The 17,466-nt window shown below is 35.4% G+C and overlaps 1 long non-coding RNA gene across 2 annotated transcripts in view; it reads right to left on the bottom strand.

The window, feature by feature from the left end:
• LOC103240275 (uncharacterized) overlaps positions 1-17,466 on the bottom strand; it is a 119,020-nt gene that overhangs the window by 94,720 nt on the left and 6,834 nt on the right. The window lies entirely within an intron of this gene.

The raw sequence follows: 17,466 nt of genomic DNA, 5'->3' as shown, positions 1-17,466 counted from the left end.
AATGAGGGGGTTTTTTGGTTAAAGAGGAAGACATAAGAAAAACTGTGAAATATTTACAGTTTAATAACAATAAAAGCTTAAAGGTCAAATTTTGGAAGTAAATTAGTACTAATGAAATTTTTTATTTTAGAGACATTTATCAGAAACTGAGATTTACATAAATAAGTTAAGTGATTGATTACTCAAAGCAACAATAAAACAGTAACCAAGTAAACCAAAGAAACAAGAACCAAATAATAAAATAGAGGGATTTCCAGTTAAAAATGGGGGATTAGATGTGTGCCTTTGAATTTACCCCCCACAGAAACCCCATAAAACAATGGTAAAAGGATATTTCAAAGCATAAACTTATAAGGACAAAGAGAACAGAGAACGGGAGAATAGCAATAAAACTTCAGAAGATGATAAAAAAGAATGAGTATTAAATGACTTCGTGAACTAAGAAAGTGAATCCAAAACTGGCAGCAGAAATCTGGGAAATTATTCTAATGCTTTGGCAAAATCTTCCCAAGGTCCAGATAGTTTTAGCACCACATGGCTCTGAAAGTGGGGATAAGGTGAAACCAAACAAAACCAAAGAGGACTGGTTAAAACTGTTTATGAAATCTATCTTCAGATACCCTCCTCCAGTCTGTGTGACTTCTACTCCACGCAACAATAGAACTGGAAGCTTATTCTCCAGACATAGGAAAACAGAGATTCTCTGACCTGGGGGACATCAAGCCTAGTGGAAAAAAGAAATGGCATACTCAGGATAGGGGGATTAAGTGCAAGTTTGCATACTGAACTTTGAGATCCCTCAGTTACCAGAGTGCTAATAGCTAGCCTCATGCTATCTAGGTTGGAGATCAGAAGATCATTATCTGGAAATACTAATAAACCAGAGAGGGAAGCCCTGAAGATAATGGCATTACAGGCTCTGAGCAGCCTAGCCAGCATAGGCCATAGGGAAGCCCACAGTTGGCAAGTCCCAACCATGAGCACAGAGCTTCTAATTCACTTTTCAAACCTCCACTCTAAACTATGACTAGGTACCGGGAATGGAAAATATAAGAAGCAAGTTGGAGGAAAAGAGATGAAACTATGATTAATATTTTTAGAAAGATGAAAGAAAATATTACATCCATGAATCAAGAATAAGATGCCGTTACAAAGGAACAATCAGAAAACATGATAAAGACCTTGGATATTAAACTTACAATGGTTAATATTAAAAACGCAATGGAAGATCTTAAATATACTGTTAAGAAAATGGAAAAGACAGAGCAAACAGACAAAGGGATGGAGAATAGGAGAGAAAGTATTCTGAAATTAGAAGATTAATCGCCAAATATCAGCTAAATTTATTTCAACAACTGCAAAGACCCATATATATCTAAAACGATATTGGCAGGGAAAGGAAAATCATTGTACCTCGTGATAACTAGGCAGCAGCCGATGCTACTGGAAAAGCATACAGAACCCAGGAACAGCGCCATGTTTGTAGGAACTAGCTATTTGATACAGGTGGCACCACTAACTTAGTCAGAAAAGGAAATATACAAATATTGTATATTTTTCAATTTTTGAATATTACATTTAATAAGAAATGGGAAATGGGAAGACATGTTAATTTGAATCATATGAAATTGTTGATATTTTACTGTTTTGACCTACATAATGTCTGTTTCATGAACTTCAAATTAATGCATGAAACGATTAATGTTTGCCTATGAAAAAAGGAGAACAGATGCAGAAATGGATTAAGGTATATGGCTAAACAAAAGAAAAGTCTTGTGGATGTACAATAAGCTCTGAACTGGGAAGAAGAATAATTCAGTTCTATGCACCAATAGGTGACGATGATGCAAGGTTTGTAGACAGGCTTACAAAGTCATAACAGATGGAAAAATTACCACGATGGAGCTCAAAGTAGTTATGTTAAGAAACTCAGCAAAAATCTGAAAGAAAGAAGACAGGCGAGATAAGATATGAGAAAGCTGTCTTGGAAGAGAAAGAAATATTTAAAAGATGAATACTTATAGCTATGAGAAAGTGTAAAATTAGGTTCAGAGAACAAAAATAATCAAAGCGTAAGACTTTGGGGACAAAATGAGAGTTAAAACGATTTTTAATAATTCTTTGAGATGTTCCCAAAACAGAAGAAAAAGACTGACTGCCATCCTTTCCTCAAAGAAATAGTGCTAACAGTGAAAATGAGGCACACGTCCAACACTTTTTTACACCTCCTACCACCACTGCCATTATACTCATCATCGTGTCAGACACATACTAAGTTCACAAAATGTGGTTAATAGAACCTAGTGGGAGGGGTGATCTTAAATGATTTAATTTTTCCCCTTAAAAGGGATTTTCCTTTGGATTGCACAGTTTCTTAAACTCCAGATTTAGAAAAAGACACAGACTTCATCTATTTTTCTGGATAAGGGTCATTATTCCTGCCCTCTTCAACAGACACTTGCAACAGTGAGAATACAGCCCATAAATTACATATATTAGACTTGACCATGATGTGATACATCTTCTACTTATAATTTAGGTGATCTTATATAATGTGCTAGACAGTTATGTTATCATTATTTACAGAACCTTGAATGCAGCAGTAATCATCAATCTAAATGCCTATGCATTATTTTTAAGGGAGAAGCACAGTGATCTATTAATATTTCAGGTTAATTTGTACATTGAGTGGGATGAAGGGTTTAAACCAGGAGATAGAAATAGAGATTTCTCTGCAGCTTCAACAACTATCTCCTGAGCACTTTTCTACTCCCCACCCTTCCTTGGGCCACTCTTTCTCTACTTTGGTGATCCAGTAAGTTAACTTCCTCAAATATCCATTCATAGTTAATCCTTTGAAATTTTCATGAATGAAGTAAAAGGTGTAGTAAATTACTGAAGACATTAATTAGGCAAGCAGCATGAAATGTTTGCACATCATCTCTCAAATAAAGACTAAATAGTTGTTCTTGACATGATCCATACCTAAACTCAACTTCATTTTCTGTTTCAATAGGTTTTAATATTTAACTTGCTCAAATTGTGATTTGTCGATATAAATAAGAAATTTGTTTACTCTCCCTAACTGAAAGAGGAAACCCAAATACTCAGTTATGTTCTATAGTAAGAATCTATGAATCATTGCATAATAATTGAGGCAGGTGTCTTCGATCAATCTCAGAGTTGCTGACCATTTGCAGCACGAGATCAAAATGAAAAACTAGGTCTCTAGCAGCTCTCTGAGTCATCTTAGTGGGTAAACAGGGTTATCTTGATTGAACTCACAGAGTATCTGACCTACCCGAATGTCAACATGTGTTGAAAACCACTCCTCAGCCATGACGGAAAATGCAGGTGCTTCATAAAACCTGTTGACTGAATCAAATGAGTCTACCAATTGATATTATTTACAACATTTTTGCTCTCCTTAACCGCACAGACTCTTCCACGCCTTTCCTAATCTTTCAGATAAATAATGATGCCCCAAAATAATGTTAATTCTCTGAATATCTGCCATAAACATATTACCTAAAATACAAATGAATTTATGGTTTCTTATTACTTGAGGATTTTCCTGTGCCATTTCTTCTTACATTTGTACAGATTTTCTTTTCTGTGTACAAATGAAATAATTAGGTTCTAGATCTACATCTTTGCAAATTACAAAATGGTTTTCTAGCTGCTTTCAGAGCCAGAAAAACAAGTTAGGGAACAAGACTTTAATAAGTAGAAAAAAAATTAAATATATTTTTAAAGGTTTTCAATTAAGCTGTCATTAATGAATGAATATTTAAGATACGATTTATGAGGTGAATACGCACACACACGCACATACACAAACGCAGGATTTGCTAATTACTAGCTGTATGATCCTTATCCTTGGCAGTATACTTAATCTCTCTAAACCTTAGTTTCCTGGTTTATAAAATAAAGATAATAACAATTATTTTATGAGGTTGTAGTGAAGTTTAAACAAAAGAATGGACATAAAGGTATTTTTTCATATTAAAGTCCTATATAAATGAAATTAGTGTTTGTGTGCACTACCTACTCTGGGTCAAAGGCTAATCTTTGAGTTTGGAAAGAATATAAGAGGAATGTAAGGTATATTCTCTTTACACAACAAACTTAATATTCATTTGGGGAAGAGGAAATAATTAGAAAAAGAATTGAGATTGCAGAAAACTAAGTTGTGTGACCCAGGTTATGTGTGCAGTAACAATTCTAAGAAGGAAGAGTTTAAAATGGGCTGGAAATTATGACCATTTTCTTTCCAAATGGAACAGGCTAAGCTTTGCCTGAACAAAGCAGCAAAGATATCTAACAGCTGCTTGCCACTCTCTGTTGCTTAAAATATCAGAGGAGTATGAGGTTTAGGCAGCTCTGAGTCATCTTCCTCCTAACTTGGTATTTATTCAGGACATAGCTCTAACCCTGATGACAACAGCATTCCTGACCTATGAGCTGCTCAAAATGCTAAGATGGTCCTGAAGGTGAAATGGACACCTCCTCCCCGTGCAGTCAGCTGCCATTCCCACTTGTGCTTCTGCAGCCTCCTCATTTTGTCACAGTGTTTGTTCTAAATGAAAAAGCTCTGGACAGCTGAAGAAGAGGAACTGAAGCCAAATGAGAAATATCCTAGATTCTCTTCTTATGACAATGCTCAAGACTCACAGCTGAGGCAACTGTAGAAAGAACTGGAGCTTGGGCTTAGACCATGTGACTTTGGTAGCTTGTATACCATGAATGAAGCCCAATCAATTCAATTCAATTGTTCAAACTCTATGCAGGTCTGTTTTGATCAAAGTCCTGTAACTGTTAGATATACAAAACTTATTAAGGGAGAATAATGAAAGATATGGAGTGATAAGACAATTTTACATATATTTTACGTCTTCTCATCTCATCCAGTGGTATCTGTAAATGTGCTATGTAATCAATATTTTTGCAGATGAGGAGGATAAGGCCCAGATGGGTTGGATAACTTGTCCAAGGTCACACAATTTATAAACTGCAGAGGGAAAATCCAGTCCTAGAAAACCCTGGCTCTAAAGCCTGTGCTCTTTACACTTACATTGTCAGAGGGAGAAATCTGAACACATACAGAAGTATTTTTTTAAGAGGAGGGCTCTGGATACAGAATATTTTCACAATTCTAGATGATGGGGTATTTTCACAATAGGTGAATTGTGGAGGAGTAGGCTGGAAGGAGGTTGAGGCCGTATGTTGGAGAACTATGCGAAAGATCACCACTTTGCCCTCAATTATGTAAACACTGAGGAGTCACCAGGGGCTGACCAAGTATGAGGGAGTTCTGGGTATGGACAATGAGGGGTTACCCTGTCTATAAAAAATTTTAAAGCTCTAATAAAATCCAGTCATTCTGATTCTAATCATCACTTCCTGCCGACATTTCTAAACAATGAAGTGATAAAATACTCCTCCTCAAAAAAAAAAAAAAAAAAATCATTTCTGGTCTTAGTTTTAAACAATTGCTGCCATTAGCATCGAGTTTTAATAATACATTGCATGGTTTGAATTAGCACATTTTTATTATTTGTCCTTTATTAAACATTGTGTTCAACATAGAAGTTAATTTCAGCAAATTCCCAGTTAAACAATTGTTCCCCAAGCGTACCCCACTCAGCTACAATCATTTAGGATAAATGGGGAAACGTTGGCAATTGCCTTGGACAGACATAGCTGCGATTCTGAGTCAGAGAAACAGAACTTGAGTTACTGTGGGATCACTTGGAGTTTCCTATTTTCGTTTAAATGCAAGTATAACATTTTTTATTTGATAGGTGCAAATTTTAATTCATATATAAAATACCCCAAACTTGCACAGTCTTTAGAATCAAAATCACTTCTTTTCATTTGTTGTTTTAAAACAGAAGATTTAAAAATTATATTGATTACTAATTACTATATGAAAGTAATTTCATCACAAAGTGGGGGGTGTTATAAAAATGGTCCAGTCAAGGTGTCAAAAATGCTAGGAATGCCACTGGAAGTCACTGAATGTTTTTGATGGGAGGGGTCACGAAAGAATGGTTAAGATGAATCATAAAAGACATCATCATTATAGCAATCTACGTTATGTATATGTCTAGTTACCAATATGTTTTCCTAGAGAAGAAAAAAAAACGTGTAGTATAAGTTGTCAAAAGCAATAAAAAGTATTAAGTGGTGGAGCGTATTCTGGCAGAGGTCCTTTAGGCCGCTGCATTTTCATGGTAGAATATCAATCCTACCTCCAGCTGGTCTATCCTTGAAAGCAGGCAGTTCTCATTTTTAACTGCCAGCAGAGAACACTACCACTTCAGGGAGTCAGTAGGGAATGATTCAATTTGGAAATTTCTGTCACCCAATATGCTGGGAAATGTCAATGAAGTAAATCATTATTTAGGTTTTTTTGTTAAGGACACATGGTTGTCATAACCTGTATTGTTGTTTACAATATTCACTGCACTTCCCTATGGGAGGATTGCACATCCCTTTCTACAGAAGACTGGCCTGGCCTGATGACTGGTTTGCTTCAGTCAGCAGACGTGATGACTGTTCTGGGCCAAAGTTTTAAGAGCTACTATGTGGTTTGCTGTGTCCTTTCCCTCAGTCTCTGTGATCACGAAAGCATGAAGCCTCTATTCACCCAGGGTTCCTTAATAACTACAATGAGCACAGTCCTTTTTTAACCCATTATGAACATGTTGCCTGAACAAAAATTAAATATTGTAGTTTTAAGCAACTGATATTTTCTGGCACAAACTAGCCCTACCTAATTGATAGAGTAGTCCTTCCATTTGGGCAGATATTCTCAAATCTATTCCCAAATTTAGATGGACTAGAGGAAATTATTTCATAGAACTCCTGTGTAAATATCAGTAGAATTGCTTTTACTGAACTACATTTGATGTGAAGATTGTTCATACTGAAAGACACTGTAAACGCACCTCATGAAACTCAAGCTGGTCCACGCTTAAGAATGTTGTCATGAACGAGAGGTATTATGCAGCCATAACTTGATAAACATCCTCAAGAGGTCTTTGCCTGTATTTTGCATTAAGAATTGTTACTGTTCTCCTGAACAGTGTGAACTATTTCTGTCACTTAAACACTATCTATTGTGTACCTGATCACCTACCTAATCTATTTCAGGTTAGTTGCCAGGAAGTTTAGGTCCAAATTTTTGGCAAGTGTGCAAGTGTTTGCAAGATCTGTTTTCAATTTAGTCTTAATTTTAACTCTATTTTATGAATCTGGTTTCATGTTCCTTTCTTAACAATTTTTAATTGATATGTTGTATTTAATCTCATTAATCTTTTCAAATCCTTTAAAAAACAAGATGTGGATATAAATAAATATTACAGAGACTATCATTGCCATGTGACTGACTCTTTCTAAACATGTGAATGTCCTCAATCTACGTCAAGTCGCCAAAATTGCTCCTAATAAATATCACAATTTAGAAGACACTCCCTTTAAGCCTGAGCCCTGAATAGCTCATGGCCATGTCAAATTGAAGAGGTTCTTATTTGAGAAAAACGTTCTGCCGGCTGCATTTGCTTTAGTAGTTTTTGTTTGCTTGTTTGTTTCCAGAAAACCTTCAGGGTTCTAATTTTTTTAGCTAATTAATATAATTCTTATACTTAATTGAGCTCTCCTTCCTACTGAGTAAACTAGGCACTATTAAATTCCATAAAGCAATGGAAGACATATTCCTAGGCTTCTGAAATTTTTCATAGGCCAGCTGGGGAGGTCAGTAACTAAAGCAACAAACAAAAGCAATTCAGAAGACACAAAATTTTTCTGGGCCAACTATGGACCCAGGGGCTGGGGAAACGTAGAATAAAGGGGTGGAATAAAGGGATGGTTAGTGTAAGAATAGAATTAATTGGAGGAGGCTTTCTGAAGGAGGTAAAAGTTGAGCCATGGCCATTCATCACTATTCCCTCAAAGCTTCCCTTATCACTTTCCTCTCCCACCTCCCTTAAACATTTAAAAAAAAAAAAAAAAAATCCAGCAATTAAAATGCCTGACTCAGGGAGACTAAGAGCTCAACCTTACCCCATACCAAGGAGCTATCTGAAGTTGGGCCTCAGGACCCCTAAGGCTTCATGCTGGCTTAGGTGCAGATCTGCCATTTGTTGACAGACTCTTTCCCAGCACCGAGTATGTTGGGGTCACTGGGAAAGAGGAAACTTATGAATAAATTTGAAAAGGGGTCTGGAAGTGTAGATGAATGCCAAAGGAGTCCTTTGTGAATAAAATTAAGCAGTCATTGCCATAGAGGACAAATGTTTTAACTGACTCTGGTCCACACAGCCTCCTAAGGCTTCCTCCAGGAGGCAGAGGCATGGGTCTGTACTAAATGGCTTAATTTTCTTAATCAACTATTTCATTGTGGGTTTTAAATTTTATTCCCATGCCTATTTTTTTTTCCATTTTGCCATAATACAGCCCTAAGTACCGTGGCAAACATTTGACAGTTTGCTCAGCAGGTGCTGGGCTCTGCAGAGCTTGCCTAGCTCTACCTTTTATTAATTGGGTTTCAAAATGTGTTCTTGTGTGAACAGAAGCTAAGATGGGACTATTGTACCTGTCAACAGGAAGCTGGGTGAAATAAAATATTTGGAATGTGTTTTAAAATAACTCATTGTGTGCTTGATCGGTAGAGAGTGTAAAAGAGAAATACTCTTTAATGTTGAAATAAATAATCATACAATCAAAATGGCAATAAAATTAAAGAAATGATGGGGTTTGTTCAATGTTCTTCAGTATTTGATTACAATAGCATTCTCTTTGTGCCCAATAGATTATGCAATGACTAGATATTTCTTAAAAACCATTTTAATAAAAAATCTAGAGACCTGGGGATGTAGTAACTACTTTGAAACCCAACAAATAGGCCTCTGTAAATACGTCTGGATGTTTCCAATTTAATTTTTATCTCCATTTAGAAGTTTTTTTTTCCTTATCAAGAAAAGCTCTAGATCCGAAATTTCACATTCCAGCTTTAAAAAGCTCTGCCTAGCCTTGACCATCTGAGGAATATAATTTTATTTTGGCAAAGTGGAAGGATCTTTGTGATTCTTTTCCTTTTTTAATATGTGTGCTTCAAATTAAATTAACTTTAATGACATACATTCTAACACTCTCATTTAGGGCAGGGGATCAAAGGGAGGTGAAGAGCGAGCAGTAAAAGTTGACGAAAAGCTCGGAAATATGTCAGGCCCTCTCTTGTCATTATCATTGTCATTTCCATCATTAGCTCTACTCAGCTATAAAATAGTGAATGGTGTCTGTCTTCTCCCGAGGGACCGGGTCGGCAGTTCCCCTAAAAAGGGTTGTGTTATGAAGTTTAAGTATGGTGAAAACAGAGATGAAGCCATAACAATCTTAAGGTGAAAGGCTGAAGAGATAAAGAAATCTTTGTGTTTGTTTCCAATTAAAGAAATAACATATTGTTATTGTAAAAGTCTTGAAGAGTCGTGAAAATGAGGAAGATGTAAAAAACAAAAAGCCCCTGAAATTCTCCTCCAAGAAATGACCACCGATCGGTCTATTCCCTCGTGAACTTTCTTACATGCCTCCTATACACACATACACACACACACCCACACACACACTCTTACACAAACACACACATATACTTTTTTAAAAAACAAAGATGTAATTATATCAAGCTATACACACAGCTTGCTTTTGCATAATTGTCATTATAAACAAGGACAAGATTTTTGTTTGATGGATAAAACTGCCACATCCTTTTAATGTCTGCCCAGTATTTCTCCAAAGGGATGGAAAATAATTTTTAATCCAATTCTTATTGACAAATTTTCATGATGTTTCTAATATATCGCTATTATAATTACTTGGGTGAATATTTCTGGAGAATAAATGTCTAAAAACAGAACTATGGAGGGAAAAGTTTAAAACTTTGCTACATAGTTCCAAGTTACTGTGCAAAAAGTTGTAACAATTTACACCCTTATCAGCAATGTATGAGAAAATACCCTATTCCACATATTTTTAAGCTTTGCTAATCTGAAAGATAAAAATGTATCTCATTATTATTTAAATTTACATTTTTAGCTGCATTGAGGTAATTTATACATTTACTTGGAATTTTTCCAATACTAAGTAACCTCACAGAGGAATACAGCACAGCTTTGTATTTATTAAGTCCTCCTTCATGATTGTCAGGAAAGTTATTTTATTTTTCTGGTAGACGTCTTGCAAATAGCTTATTAAATTTTGATGTGCTATATGCTTTTATTACTGATGAATTGGGATTGTTAAAAATTATATTACCAAGTGATTTTGCAAATCTAAACCTATTGGCATTTAAATTTATTTTATATCTAGCCACTTCCGTGAATTCTATTAGTTTTAGTACTAAAAGTTTCAGTTAGTTTTTTGTTTTGTTCTTAGGTAGACTATCATAATGCTGCAGGTAATAAATTTTGCCCTTATTTTCCAATAAATATGACGTAATCACAATGGTCATCCTCATTTAATTTTGGAATTCAGTGAGAAACTGTCTAGTTTTTCATTGCTTATGATAGTTTTATTTTATCATCTGTTTTGGGCCTTAGACCACTTTGAGAATCTAAACAAATCTTTCTTTCTCTCAAAGCACATGTGCTGCACAAACAAGCAAAATGTTAGTATATTTTTAGTTGATTCATACACCCCTTGAGACCGATGAACACACTCACACAAAACATACCACAGGACAGACTCAACTGACATAACTGAAGTTGCTTCAAGAGAACTGGCCAAAAAGAACATTTCCAAGTAGGTGAAGGGTGTCAACTTCATGCAGCAAGCATTTGTCCAGTTCTCTTTCATTAGGGGTTCTAGTTACCCAACAGAAGGGATAGCTTTCCGGTGCAATTAAAAACAGACATTCTGCAAAGCAATGGCTGTAAACTCTCCTTGAATTACTCTGTCTATCCAGAAAGAGAGGCAGATAAGTAAACAGAACAACATGAAAGTGATATTAAAGATGTGTGTGTTCTGGATGAGAGCATACCTGGATACTGTCTTTCATCAACTGCAAGATGTTTAACAGAGAATGTGTCTTTTGGAGTAAGACTAAAAAAGTGATATTGAAGACACAAAGACGTTCAAAAAAAAAAGCAAAGGTAGTTTGGGCTGATGTATTTTTAGAATGATAGGTAGTCCCTTGAGCTTGGAACACAGAAAAAGTGCAAGATTTTTGGTGCACTGTTGGAAACGACTTTGTTTTTATGGTATCCTCAGCCAAAATAACACAGTGTTACAAATCTTGCAAAATAAAGATTCCTCAGAAACCTCACACAAATTGCATAACTCTTCAACTATTCTGTTTCAGGGTAGGAACCTCGTAGATATTCTCAGTATTACCATTGACTTACCACTTTAATCCTTTTGTTTCTTTCTTATTTAATTGATCCAGAATATTATGGACTGCTGAAAATGCCTGATAGCTCTCTTTGTCTGGTACCAATTTCAGAAACTTCTGGAGGAATGCACAGTGGAAGTTGTTAGCAGTAACTGGAAATTTAGTGTGAAAAAGCCAGGTTTGGGGAGATTTACCAATAAATATCAATTATCTACTTTACATCCATACACAGGAAAGTACATGTCTCTTGGGAATATTCACTCATCTTCTATTTACCACAGTTAAGATTCTTGGATGGTTTGTTCATGAACTGCATGCCTCTTTTCCCATTGTTTCTACCAATTCATTCTCTTTCTCGTCTGGGTCCCTTCTATATTAAGATTTCCTCCATGCTTTTCTCCCCATCTTCACTATTTCTAAGCAATCTTTAGGACTAGTCATCAGATCAGTTTGCACACCAAAAGTCTTCCATATTTTGTTTGTCCTCCACTCTCAATTAAATCAGAATATGGAGGGTGGGGTTTGGCAGAGAGGGGTTTGTGGCAGACATCAGTACTTTTTAAAGTACTCAAAAACGAATCTCATGAACAGCCACCACTGAGAATCACTGGAACCAACAGCATCCCTCATTAAATCCTCATTGTAGCCCTTTCTACTTCTTTCCCTTGTTCTGCCACTTGTTTCCAAATATGCTTTGAGTCTCCCTTTTTCTAGTAAACAGTCAATAGTCGCATTCTGCTGTAGAAATGACCACCATTACACCAGATTTTCTTATAATTATGAATGACCATGAGTTTTCACAATTAAGATGCTGAAAGCATACGTGAAAAAGAAAAACATCTCCAATGGAAATACAGTTTCCTGTGATTTTTTTCCCCTCCTTTATCTCCCAGTGTAAAATTACTGAATTCTATTTGTGCCTTGTCCATTCACCACTTGTTACTTCACCCTAATTTATGAATTCATGTGATGGGCAACATATTTAGCTAGTATGATTACAATGGCACTGATACAGGAATTTTGATGCTCAAAGCATATTCAGGAAAGAAAATGTAACAATAATGCTGAGGAATTCCTAAAAGAATTTCTCAGGCCTTTAGAAAATGCTTATGTGTAAAATATTTCCTAAAGTATTCCATCTTATAATTGCTAAGATACTCTACTGTGAATGCAAACCACATCTATTTGATTATTTTCTTCTCCTCGTGTCCTTAGTTGTATCTGTATCCTTTCAATCAGTTAAACTCGTTGTTAGTATTTGTCGAACTATCCTTAGAAACAGCTACCTTCCATTGCGTTATTATTGTAGTCATATCCTCAAAGTGTATTTGTAATACATTTTTCACAGATGATCCTAAAACAAGCTGTAATTAAGTATATAATTATAGTATATATAGTAGAAGGATTATTTTTAAAAAATAAATGCCAAGTAGCTTGTAAGGCCTCTGGAGAATTCTGAAATACTGAAATTCTGAAAACAAAAGCCATCATAAACTTGCTCTTTTTTTTTTTTTTTTGTCCAGACTGGCTCTTTTTAGTTCTACTGTCTCCTGATTCGTCATTCACTAAGTGTCACACAGTAGATGACAACTGGTTTCATGATACGTGTGGTGGTAGAGTCAATCCTTTTTTTTTTGGACTGAGTTTTGCTCTTGTTGCCCAGGCTGGAGTGCAATGGTATGATCTTGGCTCACCGCAACATTCACCTCCCAGGTTCAAGCGATTCTCCTGCCTTAACCTCTCGAGTAGCTGGGATTACAGGCATGCGCCACCATGCCTGGCTAACTTTTTGTATTTTTAGTAGAGACGGGGTTTCTCCAGGTTGGTCAGGCTGTCTTGAGCTCTTGACATCAGGTGATCTGCCCGCCTCGGCCTCCCAAAGTGTTGGGATTACAGACATGAGCCACTGCACCCGGCCTGAGTCAAACTTGTATGTGTTGACTTTATCAGGCTATCTTTCTCTTAGTAGATTAATAATTTCATTGAATAAGTTTCAGTTAAGTGATAGTGCTTTAAAGGCAATATGTTTCCCAAAACCAAAATGTCATATTTACACTTTAAAGTAACTTAAAGCAATTAAATATTATAGTCAGTCAGAAACAATTTTTCTAATCTCAATTAATATCATGCCTACAAATAGTATAAATTTATTTCCATGCAAAAGCTCTTCAATCTTGTACTAAAAACTAAAACCTGAGCTCTATTTTTGGCTTAGCACTAATTTCCTGCTGTAAGTCTTTCAGTTTCCACATTTATGAAACCAGCAAACTAGAGAAAAATAAACAGTTGTGTCCTTGAAGCCTAAGGACCTCAGGAATTAACGAGTTAATAATTTACACACTGCACATGTTCCTTAGGGGGAAATAGCCTTCATAACACACTGCAAGTATAAAGTTAAAATAACTAAGGATGATAGAAGCAGTGAACTCCATTTATTTTGTGATGTGTATGGCATTTTGATTCTACAAATTCTGCCTTAACATATGGTAGCATTTAGCCAATACTCCTAATAATATTTATAAGTAGATTGAGAATTAGCTCACAAATACAATTCAGGAAGTTTATTCTGGTGATTTGTTTTTCATGTTCTATGAAATGAATTGTATTAGAGGTCAGAGAAAGGGCCTTAAAGGGGTACTTCTTTAATATTTTCAGTGAAGTTGAAATATCACAATGAGATACACACAACTGGCATCTCTTCTGGGAGTGAAATGCTGTCACTTTCTGCCCAGTTAGCCAAATTGTTGCATAATACGCAAAGATGGAAAAAGAGCAAATGGTCTCTGTGTTTACTGTTTTTCATTTTTAGCCATGGAAAAGAGGTAAACAAACTACTGTATGTGAGGACAAAGCAGGAATCGGAACCTAACTCCATAGCTGACTAAATCTGTTCTCACAGATCATTGCAACACAAATGCAGTTCCTACCAGGTGTACTTAATTTGATCCTGCAAACCCTTAAACATTTTAGTGATTTAAAAAGAAGAGAAGAAAGAAAAATAACTATTATCAGTCAAGCTGAAGGCAGTCAGCTCTCAAGGTTGATATCAACTCCCCAAACACATCACCAAATACCTTCATATCTCAATTTTCTCCTCCACAACTCACCCCTCATATTCCAGCTACCTCACCCACCCACCCACCTACCCACCCACACACACACACACACACACAGAGAGACAGAAGCAGATGGAACCACACGACTATCCCAACAATATTGGAGTAAATTAACAACTTAGAAAAGATGTAGAAAAGGTTAAAGAGGAACCATTTGGGCTGAATAATTTTTTTTAAAGAAATACAAATTCACATATACTTTTCTAGGACACTTTCGTAAGTCTTTGCAAAACTTCTATTTTAAAAAGGAATGAAAGTACTTCATATTAAGGGTTTTTAAAAGTTAGTAATCATTTGAACATGTTTTTAATTACAAAATGCAATTAAAGTTTATTTGTGACCTACTAAAGAAGCTTCCTGAATCAGAAAAAGAGAATGAAAATGCTTGTTAAGGAGTCTATGCCTTAAACATCAGAGCATTCTAGGATTTTAAGATGGTGAAATTCTCTTACAAAGGAAAGACTGTTATATTAGGTGTGACTATCTCAGAAAAACATTAAATTTTTCATTTGCTCCCAAAGGGGAAACATTTTAATTCAAGTGACTAATTTTTTTTTTTTTTTTTTTTTTTTTTTTTTTTTCACTCAGCAAGAGATTCCTCAGTCCTCCCACACTTGTAAAGCTTTTGAGATTTTTACTTCTCTCTCTATGGCAATAAGTTGTCTATCTCTAATTTTCACCTAGCTTACTTTTTTCTTTTCCAGTGAAGTTTGGTTTAGCTCCCCTTTTTAGAATGTGTAAACAAATACATCGATTATTATCAAACCTATTTTAACTAAAAATAGCTAAGTTCATATTAAAATAAAACATATACACCACAATACTTATGTGTCAATTCTTAGAGCATTTATTTTCCTGACAACTATACATTTTCTTTACACTATAAACACCTGAGGATGTATGCTACGATATGTATTTTGCATGCCTAAAGGCACCCATATTATGAGTATGTTCATTCTACATTCCCCAGAGAATCAAAGCACCTAGAACATTAGTGGTGGAGTTATCAGATATCAAAGAATTTCCCCATGAAAAGAGTCTGGTGTCATCTGAAAGCAAATAATTTGTGTCCCTCCACTACATAAGCAAATAAGGCCTCTGGGCAAGAGAAATAGTTTTCCTGACATCCAGACGGTAAAGCTCATTCACTTCATAAAGCATGTTTCTCCTGTTTTCACAAAATTTTAAGAATGCTAGCTATGTGCTTCCCAGACCATAGCAGATTAGAAACTGCAAAAGGAAAAGAAATAGAACTGAGTAATAGAGTAGGCACCCCAAGAATGGCAAGGATTAATAGCTAACAGAAAAACTACTAAAAGCAGACAAATAAAATATAGTAATTTGAGATAATATAAAGATTTATTGAAAAGGTGAACTGCTTCAAACTTTTAATGGGCCATAAGTGCATTGGTACATTTATATTTATAGTTATACCTGAGTCATAAAAATAGTTATGTTTAATATACCATTTAAGGTGTTTAAGAAAGCAGAGAAATTTCAAGTATAATTATGTTTCCAATAAAAATAATTCAATTTTTTAAAGGTTTGAAGCTCAAAAATATAACTTTCAGATATTTAGGAAGTTTAGTTTTGCAGTACACCTTCTTTTCTTGCAATCAGAATTAAATGAGGTATTGGCATAATATAGCTTTAAAGTTTGACTATTTTTGTTGAAGTAAAATATTATCAAGAGTTCAAGTGAAAGACTAGGAGAAGTTTTATCTAGAAAAGACTAAGCCTGTTGTCACATTGAAAATGTTTTCCTGGTCACCAGATAAATGCAGTGAATAAGAACAGATTTTGTCAACTGTCCTGATTTCATTGTATTTTACTAAATTAACAATGTTCACACTGAGAGGATAAGAGCTGAGTGAACCCCTAAGTTACGGGGGTTAGGTCAGATGAGAGGATGCCTTGCTGCCACATTTATTTCCTTGTTTGTCGAGATCTTGCATTTTTCTAGTCCCAGGAGATTCTTAGTTTTAAAAGCCTATGACACTTTTTAGACAATTCACTCATACATAAATGCATGCATGCCCATATAGAAGTGTAAACCATTTCTGGTCTTATATTTTTGCAAGGGGCAGAGAAGGAGGAGATTGAGCTGGATAGTAGTGTCCAGCTTAGATATTTTAGGAAGCATGCAAAACTGGTTAAAAATGAGTTTTCTTAACCACAGCAATCTGAAAAAAAAATTTAGCTAGCTCATGAACCCAATCCATAGTCAACATTCACTAGCTGTTTAATTTGGCCATGTTTCTCTCAGATGAGACACCTGGGCTGCTGATCACCATTATCCCATTATCTCACCATTATCCCATATTGTGTGTGTTTAATCCCATCATGTTTTGTGGCAGAGTGGCAAACTAATATCACAAAATACCAGTAACACAATAACACTTAATGTCCATTGCTCAAATGAGGGGAATATTCAGTGTAGGTTGGATCACACTGGCCAAGCTGATGACTTAGATCTAGTCCAGATGTCTGAAGTCATTTATAGCCAATTCTCTAGTCTGGCCAATTAGTCTTAACATTGAAGCAATTGACTTACCTGATGACAGTCTGAATCAACAGATAATTTATGACCTGAACTTCTGTAATTATTTTAATAGCTTTTTCATACCCTTTTTATTCTATTTATCATAATAGGAGCATTCAAAAGGAGAACCTTCACTAAAGGAAAGAGATGTGAAGTTTTTAAAGAAATATTTTATTAACGGAATCAGAGACTTGCCCTTTGAAGAACGTCTATATTGAAAAACGTCCACATGCTTCCAAAAGGAAGCACGTTAGTTTGGAAATATTTTGGACTCATTTTCACCATTTCGCAGTATTACTATCTCTTAAATTACAACTTGTTTATTGCTTGTACTAAGTAGACCTTCAAACATCTCAAAGATTAATTTCCTCTTCATTATCTTGCTATTATTAACAATGGGAACTGAAAGAGAAGTTGTT

Source organism: Chlorocebus sabaeus, chromosome 13, assembly GCF_047675955.1.
Source record: "Chlorocebus sabaeus isolate Y175 chromosome 13, mChlSab1.0.hap1, whole genome shotgun sequence".
Taxonomy (NCBI): Eukaryota; Metazoa; Chordata; class Mammalia; order Primates; family Cercopithecidae; genus Chlorocebus; species Chlorocebus sabaeus.
Note: the sequence above shows the minus strand (reverse complement) of the source record. Positions and strands in the feature narration are given on the sequence as shown.